Source organism: Salvelinus fontinalis, chromosome 25 (assembly GCF_029448725.1).
Source record: "Salvelinus fontinalis isolate EN_2023a chromosome 25, ASM2944872v1, whole genome shotgun sequence".
Classification (NCBI taxonomy): Eukaryota; Metazoa; Chordata; class Actinopteri; order Salmoniformes; family Salmonidae; genus Salvelinus; species Salvelinus fontinalis.
Genome location: NC_074689.1, coordinates 3765599 through 3775894, shown reverse-complemented (window position 1 = coordinate 3775894; position 10296 = coordinate 3765599).

Genomic DNA, 10296 nt, shown 5'->3' with positions numbered 1-10296 from the left:
GTTTGGGTCCAGGGTGTCTCCCCCTTTGAAGAGCGGAATGACAGCGGCAGCTTTCCAATCCTTGGGGATCTCAGATGATACGAAGGAGAGGTTGAACAGGCTGGTAATAGGGGGTGCGACAATGGCGGCGGACAGTTTCAGAAATAGGGGGTCCAGATTGTCAAGCCCAGCTGATTTGTATGGGTCCAGATTTTCCAGCTCTTTCAGAACATCTGCTATCTGGATATGGGTAAAGGAGAAGCTGGGGAGGCTTGGGCGAGTAGCAGCGGGCCGGGCGGGGCTGCTGGCCAAGGTTGGAGTCGCCAGGTGGAAGGCATGGCCAGCCATTGAGAAATGTTTGTTGAAGTTTTCGATTATCACGGACTTATCAGTGGTGACCGTGTTATCTAGCCTCAGTGCAGTGGGCAGCTGGGAGGAGGTCCTCTTGTTTTCCATGGACTTTACAGTATCCCAGAACTTTTTGGAGTTAGAGCTACAGGATGCAAATTTCTGCTTGAAAAAGCTGGCCTTTGCTTTCCTGACTGACTGTGTGTATTGGTTCCTGACTTCCCTGAACAGTTGCATATCACGGGGGCTCTTCGATGCTATCGCAGTTCGCCACAGGATGTTTTTGTGCTGGTCGAGGGCAGTCAGGTCTGGAGTGAACCAAGGGCTATATCTGTTCTTGGTTCTGCATTTTTTGAACGGAGCATGCTTGTCTAATATGGTGAGGAAGTAACTTTTAAAGAATGACCAGGCATCCTCAACTGACGGGATGAGGTCAATATCCTTCCAGGGTACCCGGGCCAGGTCGATTAGAAAGGCCTGCTCGCAGAAGTGTTTCAGGGAGCGTTTGACAGTGATGAGGGGTGGTCGTTTGACCGTGGACCCGTGGCGGATACAGGCAATGAGGCAGTGATCGCTGAGATCTTGATTGAAGACAGCAGAGGTGTATTTGGAGGGCAAGTTGGTCAGGATAATGTCTATTAGGGTGCCCATGTTTACGGATTTAGGGTTGTACCTGGTGGGTTCCTTGATGATTTGTGTGAGATTGAGGGCATCAAGCTTAGATTGTAGGACTGCCGGGGTGTTAACCTCTACTGCCTCAGAAACCCGGATCCGGGAGCACCCCCCACCCCCCACACACTGTTTAGCATAGCTAGCATAGCTTCACAAGTAGATAGTAGCATCTAAATATCATTAAATCACAAGTCCAAGACACCAGATGAAAGATACAGATCTTGTGAATAAAGCCACCATTTCAGATTTTTAAAATGTTTTACAGGGAAGACACAATATGTAAAGATGTAAATCTATTAGCTAAAAACACATTAGCATAATCCACCATCTTTTATTTGTCCACCAACACCAGTAGCTATCACCAATTCGGCTAAACTAAGATATTTATAGCCCCTAACCAAGAAAAAAACTCATCAGATGACAGTCTGATAACATATTTATGGTATGGGATAGGTTTTGTTAGAAAAATGTGCATATTTCAGGTAGCTGCCATAGGTTACAATTGCACCCACCGTCACAAATGGACTAGAATAATTACAATGAGCAACGTGTTTACCTAACTACTAATCATCAAACATTTCGTAAAAATACACAGCATACACTAATCGAAAGACACAGATCCTGTGAATACAGACAATATTTCAGATTTTCTAAGTGTCTTACAGCGAAAACACAATAAATCGTTATATTAGCATAGCACATAGCACATAGCAGCCCAGCATTGATTCTAGCCAAAGTGAGCGATAAAAGTCAACATCGCCAAAAGATATTAATTTTTTCACTAACCTTCTCAGAATTCTTCCGATGACACTCCTGTAACATCATTTTACAATATACATATACAGTTTGTTCGAAAAGGTGCATATTTAACCATACAAAACCGTGGTTACACAATGAAAATAGTAGCAAAACAAGCCTGAAAATGTCGGTCGCCATCTTTCAGAGTGATCTAGTTTAATTAATAGCTAATCATATACTTGACTAAAAAATACAGGGTTTACAGGAATCGAAAGACAAATTAGTTCTTAATGCAACCGCTGATTTACATTTTTAAAATTATCCTTACTTTTCAATACAGGGTTCGCCAAGTGAAGCTATACCAAACAAAATGGCGAAATATGCGTTTAAAATATTTCGACAGAAACACGATTTATCATATTAAATATTGCTTACTTTGAGCTGTTCTTCCATCAGATTCTTGGGCAATGTATCCTTTCTATGTTATAAACGTCTTTTGGTCGATAGATGTCCTCTGTCCTTCGAAATGTCCACCACCAACGACCGACACCCCAAAACGTGTCCAAAGTTTCAGAGTGCACAACAAATAAATTCCTTCAAAATCGCACTAAACGGATATAAATTGCTATAAAACGGTTCAAATTAACTACATTATGATGTTTTTAACACCTAAAACGAGTAAAAACATGACCGGAGAAATATTGCTGGTTAGAAAACGATTTGGAACGAGGCAGGTCCGATGCCCTTCACGCTTCAGGCGCACGACGAGAAAGGGCGGTCTCTATACATTTTGGTCTTTTATACTGGCTGTGAATATCCCATCGATTCCATTGAAAGCGTGATGACGTACAGACACCCAGAGGAAGACGTAGGCAGTGTCGGTTTCTTCATAGCATTCACTGTCGCCTTAAAAACAGACCCCAGATCAGAGGTAAAAAAATTTGAAATCTGAACCCTGTCATGAAAAGTGCTGTAGAAATTGTTCTGTACCACTCAGAGACAAAATTTCAACTTCTATAGAAACTAGAAGGTGTTTTCTATCCAATAATAACAATAATATGCATATTGTACGATCAAGAATTTAGCACGAGGCAGTTTAATTTGGAGACACAAATATGCTAATGCGGAACAGCACCCCCTATAGTTCCAAGAAGTTAAGCATATCCCAGTTTAGGTCACCTAACAGAACAAACTCTGAAGCTAGATGGGGAGCGATCAATTCACAGATGGTGTCCAGGGCACAGCTGGGAGCTGAGGGGGGTCGGTAGCAGGCGGCAACAGTGAGAGACTTTTTTCTGGAGAGATTAATTTTTAAAATTAGAAGTTCGAACTGTTTGGGCATAGACTTGGAAAGTATGACAGAACTTTGCAGGCTATCTCTGCAGTAGATTGCAACTCCTCCTCCTCCTCCCTCCTCCCCCTTTGATGAACCATGTTAAGTTTGTCATTGATAACTTTAAAATGAAGGAACTACTGTCACGGCTCCTCCTCTGCAGTGCAGGGGGCGGTTCCTCCTGCAGGCAGAGGAGGGTCGTTAGTGATTGGAGTCACCTGGGCTCAGGGTATAAAACTGCTGCTTCACTAATCTCTCTCTCTCTCTCTGCTCCTCCAGGTATGATCATGTTTTGTTTGTTCCTTTGTAGCTTTGCATAGTTTTCACTCAGTCATGTTCACACACACATATTCATGCATCCATGCACTTTACATACACCTTACATTATGATACTTCCACACCTCATTCCTTTTTCTTAGTTTAAAGTTAAGTTTTGTTTATAATAAAGAACACTTTTAATTGGCCTATACCTGTTGTTCGTGTCCCCTCATTTGTTCGTTGTTCGTGTCCCCCCCTCACAGGCTATGACCCTGTAACGATCGTCGTAATCCTCCTCCTCGGACGAGGAGGAGAGGCGAGAAGGATCAGACCAATATGCAGAGTGGTTAGTGTCCATGATATTAATGAAAACAGACTGAACACTTAACATACAAAAACCAACAAACGTGACAAACCGCAAACAGTCCCGTGTGGTGCTAATACAGACACGCGATACAACCACCCACAGCAACCACGTGAATCACAGGCTGCCTAAGTATTATTCTCAATCAGGGACAACGATTGACAGCTGTCTCTGATTGAGAATCATACCCGGCCGAACACAAACATCCCAACATAGAACAAACACATCGACAACCCACCCCAACTCACGCCCTGACCAACTAAAATAATACAAGAGAAAGGAAAAACAGGTCAGGAACGTGACAGAGCCGGCTTGTGACACTACTAACAATGAACTTGTTTGACTATGTAACGCTAATGCTTAAAATAATCATAAACAATCTTCTCATGGACTAGAAGACAGTCAAAATACCAAATTTGAAGTGAATCTATCACAACAGTCCCTAAAGAGTTTGAGAAAATGCATTCAAAGATGGACACACTATACCAGTAGATTCATTAGCACATACAGTGCTTTCGGAAATTATTCAAACCCCTTGACTTTTTCCACATTTTGTTACGTTACAGCCTTATTCTAAAACTGATTAAAACTTCTTGTCAATAGGGGGACGCTATTTTCACTTTGGAAAAAATCGTGCCCAATTTAAACGGCCTGGTACTCTTTTCTAGATCATACAATATGCATATTATTAATACTATTGGATAGAAAACACTCTCAAGTTTCTAAAGCTGTTTGAATTATATATGTGAGTGAAACAGAACTCCTTTGGCAGCAAACTTCCAGATAGGAAGTGAAAAATCTGAAAACGAGGCTCTGTTCCAGGGCCTGCCTATTCAATTGCCTTATATTTATCGATATGCATGCACTGCATACGCCTTCCACTAGATGTCAACAGGCAGTGGAAGGTGGAATGGTGTGTCTAGCTTGATCTGAGGTCGAACAAGAGCTCTTGGAATGACGTATCCAGAATTTCCTTTGTCTACCAAGGCGCGGGAAGCCCCTCGATACTGTCTTCTGATAATGTTCTGTATAGACGTCGAATATCTCCGGCTCTGATTTTATTTGATACATGTGATAATAACATCAAAGCAGGTTTTTTCAACCGAGTTCTATCAGTTTATTCAACGTTTATTTGGACTTTTGGGGATCTCCGTTCTTTGCGTCGAGAGAATATGGGAACGTTATCAACCTTGGCTAGCCTTGTGGATCGAATTCGACAGAAGAAAATGACATTCTAAAACCAAACAACAATTTATTCTGGACCAAGGACTCCTTGTACAAGATTCTGATGGAAGCTCAGCAAAAGTAAGAACAATTTATGATGTTATTTCGTATTTCTGTGGAAAATGTTATTTCTATTCTCTGCCGTTTTGGCGGGCACTGTCTCGCAAGCTGTCTCGCAAGCTGTTTGTTATGGTAAAGTTATTTTTTTTAAATCTAACACGGCGGTTGCATTAAGAACCAGTGTATCTTTCATTTGCTGTCCAACATGTATTTTTTAGTAAAGTTTATGATGAGTTCTTTGGTCAGATTAGGTGAGTGTCCAAAATATCTCCTGACATTCTGGGGAAATGCTGCTACATTTTCACAATGTATAACCACGGTTTGCAGCTCTAAATATGCACATTTTCGAACAAAACACAAGTGTATTGTATAACCTGATGTTATAAGACTGTCATCTGATGAAGTTGTCCAAGGTTAGTGATTAATTTTATATCTTTTGCTGGTTTTTGCGATAGCTACCTTTTGCTGCTAATAAATGCATTTGTGTGTTTGGCTATTGTGGTAAGCTAATATAATGCTATATTGTTTTTTCCCTGTAAAACACTTAAAAAAATCAGAAATATTGGCTGGATTCACAAGATGTTTATCTTTCATTTGCTGTACACCATGTATTTTTCATAAATGTTTTATGATGAGTATTTAGGTATTTCACGTTGCTCTCTGTAATTATTCTGGCTGCTTTGGTGATATTTTTGATGGTAGCTGCAATGTAAAACTATGATTTATACCTCAAATTTGCACATTTTCGAACAAAACATAAATATATTGTATAACATGTTATAATACTGTCATCTGATGAAGTTGTTTCTTGGTTAGTGACTAATCATATCTCTATTTGGTCGGTTTGTGATAGCTACCTATGCGGTAGAAACATGGTGAAAATATGCAGTTGAGTTGTGGTTATCTAATAGAAATACATAGTGTTTTCGCTGTAAAACATTTTAAAAATTGGAAATGATGGCTGGTTTCACAAGATGTTTATCTTTCATTTGCTGTATTGGACTTGTGATTTCATGACATTTATATGCTATTATTTACTTGTGGCGCTATGCTAGGCTATGCTAGTCAGCTTTTACTGATGAGGATGCTCCCGGATCCGGGATGGGTGTTAAGTAAAGGTTAAATAATATCCCCATCAATCTACACACAATAACCCATAATGACAAAGTGAAAACCGGTAAAAAATGTATTTTTGGAAATTTATTACAAATAAAAAAACTGAAAAAAATGTATTTACATACAGACTCAAAATTGTGCTCAGGTGCATCCTGTTTCCATTGATCATCCTTGAGATGTTTCTACAACTTGATTGGTAAATTATATTGATTGGACATGATTTGGAAAGGCACACACCTGTCCATATACAGTTGGCAGTGCAGTGCAGAAAAAACCAAGCCATGAGGTCGAAGGAATTGTCCGTAGAGCCCCCGAGACAGGATTGTGTCCGGGCACGGATCTGGGGAAGGGTACCAACACATTTTTGAAGAATTGAAGGTCCCCAAGAGCACAGTGGCCTCCATCATTCTTAAATGGATGAAGTTTGCAACCACCAAGACTCTTCCTAGAGCTGGCCAAACTGAGCAATCGGGGGAGAAGGGCCTTGGTCAGGGAGGTGACCAAGAACCCGATGGTCACTCAAAGAGCTCCAGAGTTCCACTGTGGAGATGGGACAACCTTCCAGAAGGACAACCATCTCTGCAACCCTCCACCAATCAGGCCTTTATGGTAGAGTGGCCAGACGGAAGCCACTCCTCAATAAAAGGCACATGACAGTCTGCTTGTTGTTTGCCGAAGGGCACCTAAAGACTCTACGAACATGAGAAACAAGATTCTCTGGTCTGATGTCACGTTCCTGACCTTATTTTCCTTTGTTTAGTCTTGTTTAGTTGGTCAGGACGTGAGCTGGGTGGGCATTCTATGTTATGTGTTTCTAAGTTGGGTTCATTCAACTAGCCTGATATGGTTCTCAATCAGGAGCAGGTGTTTTACGTTTCCTCTGATTAGGAACCATATTAAGGTAGGCTGTTCTCACTTTTTGTTTGTGGGTGATTGTTGCCGTGTCTGTGTTTGTGCGCCACACGGTACTGTTTTCGTTCGTTCACGTCGTTTATTTGTTTTGTATTTTGTCAAGTGTATTTTTCGTCTTCGTTGCTTTAATGAAAAGATATGTATTCAACCCACGCTGCGTTTTGGTCCGATCCATGCTCCTCTTCAGACGAGGAGGAAGACGAGCCCAATATTGAACTCTTTGGCCTGAATGCCAAGTGTCATGTCTGGAGGAAACCTGGCCCATCTAATCAATCACTAAAGCAATGTTCACTGATAGATAAAACATGCTAGCTGCCAGTAATGAAACAAAACTATAGCTAGCATGGCTAGCTAACGTTAGTTGACCAACGTGTCCAGCTATATGACATCCAAGGCCACCCCAGGGTATGCTGCACAATCAATAGAAGCCATCATTTGCGACATTGGGTCATTGCAAAGCAATTTATTGTGCCGTAGAACACCATTAGGTACCTTAAGGTAGATGTCTGTAAATGTTATGGTAGATGTCTGTAAAACATTTTATAGGCAACTACATTTGTGCTGTTGCCCTATGATCAGATTAGGTCAGAATACCATCAAATAGTCTACTATAATTATATGCATGTTCCGAAAATAGACAAAATTCAAAAGGATGTACATTTAACAAACATTAAATGCATGTTAACATGGAACATACCTAAACCATGCATGTGGGGCATTTGATCACAACCTGGAAGAACAAGTTGTGCACGCATCCCCTCTAAATCGGAAGACAGACAGACATACACCATGTGTAGAATTAGAGCATTGCTTCCAAAGGTAAATCAGGCGGTTTAAGAGGGCAGCCACTGAAAATGTTTCATAGGGTAGGATAATGTGTGGGTCTTTTTTCTATAGTATGTTCTTAGTTATTGGGGGTGTTGCTAATCAGGCAATGGTTGTATCTCACACAGAGGAAAGTTTACATTTTGATTGAAGAGTAGGAGCGTGACTACAGGGATGGAGTCCACATAAAACTACTAACAATAGCAGGACACGATCGGTAACAACGTAAGTGTCACGTTCGTCGTAGGAAGGAGACCAAAGCGCAGAGTGATGTGAATACATCTTCTTTAATTATAACGAAGAATAAACAAATTAATACAAAATAACAAAAGTGACGCTAAATATAACAATTGCAGACATGCAACATCACATAGACAATCACCCACAAACCAAACTGGAAAATGGCAACCTTAATAGGATCCCCAATCAGAGACAACGATAAACAGCTGCCTCTGATTAAGAACCAATCTAGGCCACCATAGACCTACATAATGCCTAGACTACACACACACACGCCTAGACATACCCAAAACCCTAGACAAGACAAAAACACACATACCACACTCGTCACACCCCGACCTAACCAAAATAATAAAGAAAACGAAGATAACTAAGGTCAGGGCGTGACAGTAAGGTCCTCATTTGGGTACTGGTCAAAGGAGTAGCAAGAAAGGCTGCCTTTCTGATGACTTCTGGAGTCTACGTCACACTCCTCTCACACACACAGAGAGAAAAACGACATGGCTGCCGTTTAAATTAACTGTAGAATACTATTAAAAACAATCAATCAGGGTGAATAACAGGGATAGAGGACATAACCATAAACTATCTACAAACTACACTAAACTACCACAGATGTTATAACAACCACTACAAAACAGGAGACCTTAAGCATAGACCAACATCCAACAGAAACTAGAGCAGAGGTGAGAAATAGAAAAGGAGACCATGAGCATAGACTCAACTCCAGCAGATGACACCAAATGTAGTTCGGGTGGTCTGCAGGAGGTTCGGGTAACATGGGGGAGGTGTCCTCAGGTTTACGAGCATCTAAAGGGCTTCTTAAAACTTCAGTGTAGTGTAGAGAAATGAGAGAACATGGATCGAGAACACAATCATAAACTTAAAACTAAACACGAGCCTATATAAACAATGGCTGGGAGTACCAGAGAAGAGGTTAAAAACAACTGGTGTTGTAGATTCCCAGAAACTGCAGAGGTCTCTCCTGCTCCTGAAAGGGGTAGAAGTTGCTCTTGCAAATACTCAGGAGGAAGATGTGGTTGACAAACATCAGGCGTACGGACATCAGTCTGCAGAAGTCCTTTGAGGACCTGAATAAAGGGGTTTTTGCTGTGTGCGAGGTGCACTTTGAAGAGTGTTTTATTCTGATTAAGGTACCGCTACTCCCTTTATCAATACAAATACATTTCAGTCATATGATACTTTTCTGGTAAAAATGTATCTCTTTCAACAGGGTTTACAGAAGACACTGTCCTGCGAGGCAGTACTTACCAGAATAAATTGCGGGAATCCCACCCCTCAATCTGCAACAGATGCACGGCGTAGTAGACTAAAAGGAGACAGAGGAGGCATCCTCACAAGCATACAGGAGGAGGCTCAGGTGACAGAGGTGGCGTATTCACGAGCATACAGGAAGGAGCATGTAGCACAGGTGTCATGCAGGAGGAGGCCATCATCCAATTGAAGGTCTATAGTATAATAATAATAATAATAATACACTTACAGTGATTGATTGCACACCCATTGAAACAAAAATCTCACAAAATTAATCTCAGAGAATACAGTTCCTGAGAAACGACAGCAAATGCAAAGCAGGCATGCCTCAAGACTAAAAGCTATCAAAACCAACTAAGTCGTCATCTTATAGATTGGAGTAACACGTATGCTATCTTCACATAGACAACAATAGGATTGATTACACAATTATATGGGGATTTCATCATCATGCATCTACAGTATACTCGTCATAGTTTGTAGAACAAAACAAGATCCAATGTTGGAGGCCATGGAGTTGCTATCTCCACAACTAAAAGACTTCAAACTACAGTGCAGTGTGCAGAGAAATAAGAGAGGGTGGAGGTTCTCAGTGGAGATAAAACAACTTGAAATACAGCTGTACCACCACAGTTCTTCCACGTAGATTTCTGCAGATTTTTTCTCCCCGCCATCCCTATCTAGCCTGCTCTTACAAGAGGATTCATTTGATGGACTGCATGTTTCCAGAAATGATCTAAAAGATGGTATTCATTATTCTTTTATTTTGATGCCCGGATTCCTTGACCGTGTCATCGAGAAGATGGACCTCCGAGTCAGAAATACAACACAAAGAAACGTGTCCCTCAACTTTGAGGAAATGGGCAATAAAAAAACCCCATCTAGATTACAATTGCGAAAGGGACGCCGTCGACGGCTTAACAATCAAGTCCGATGTTTCCAATCAGGCAAT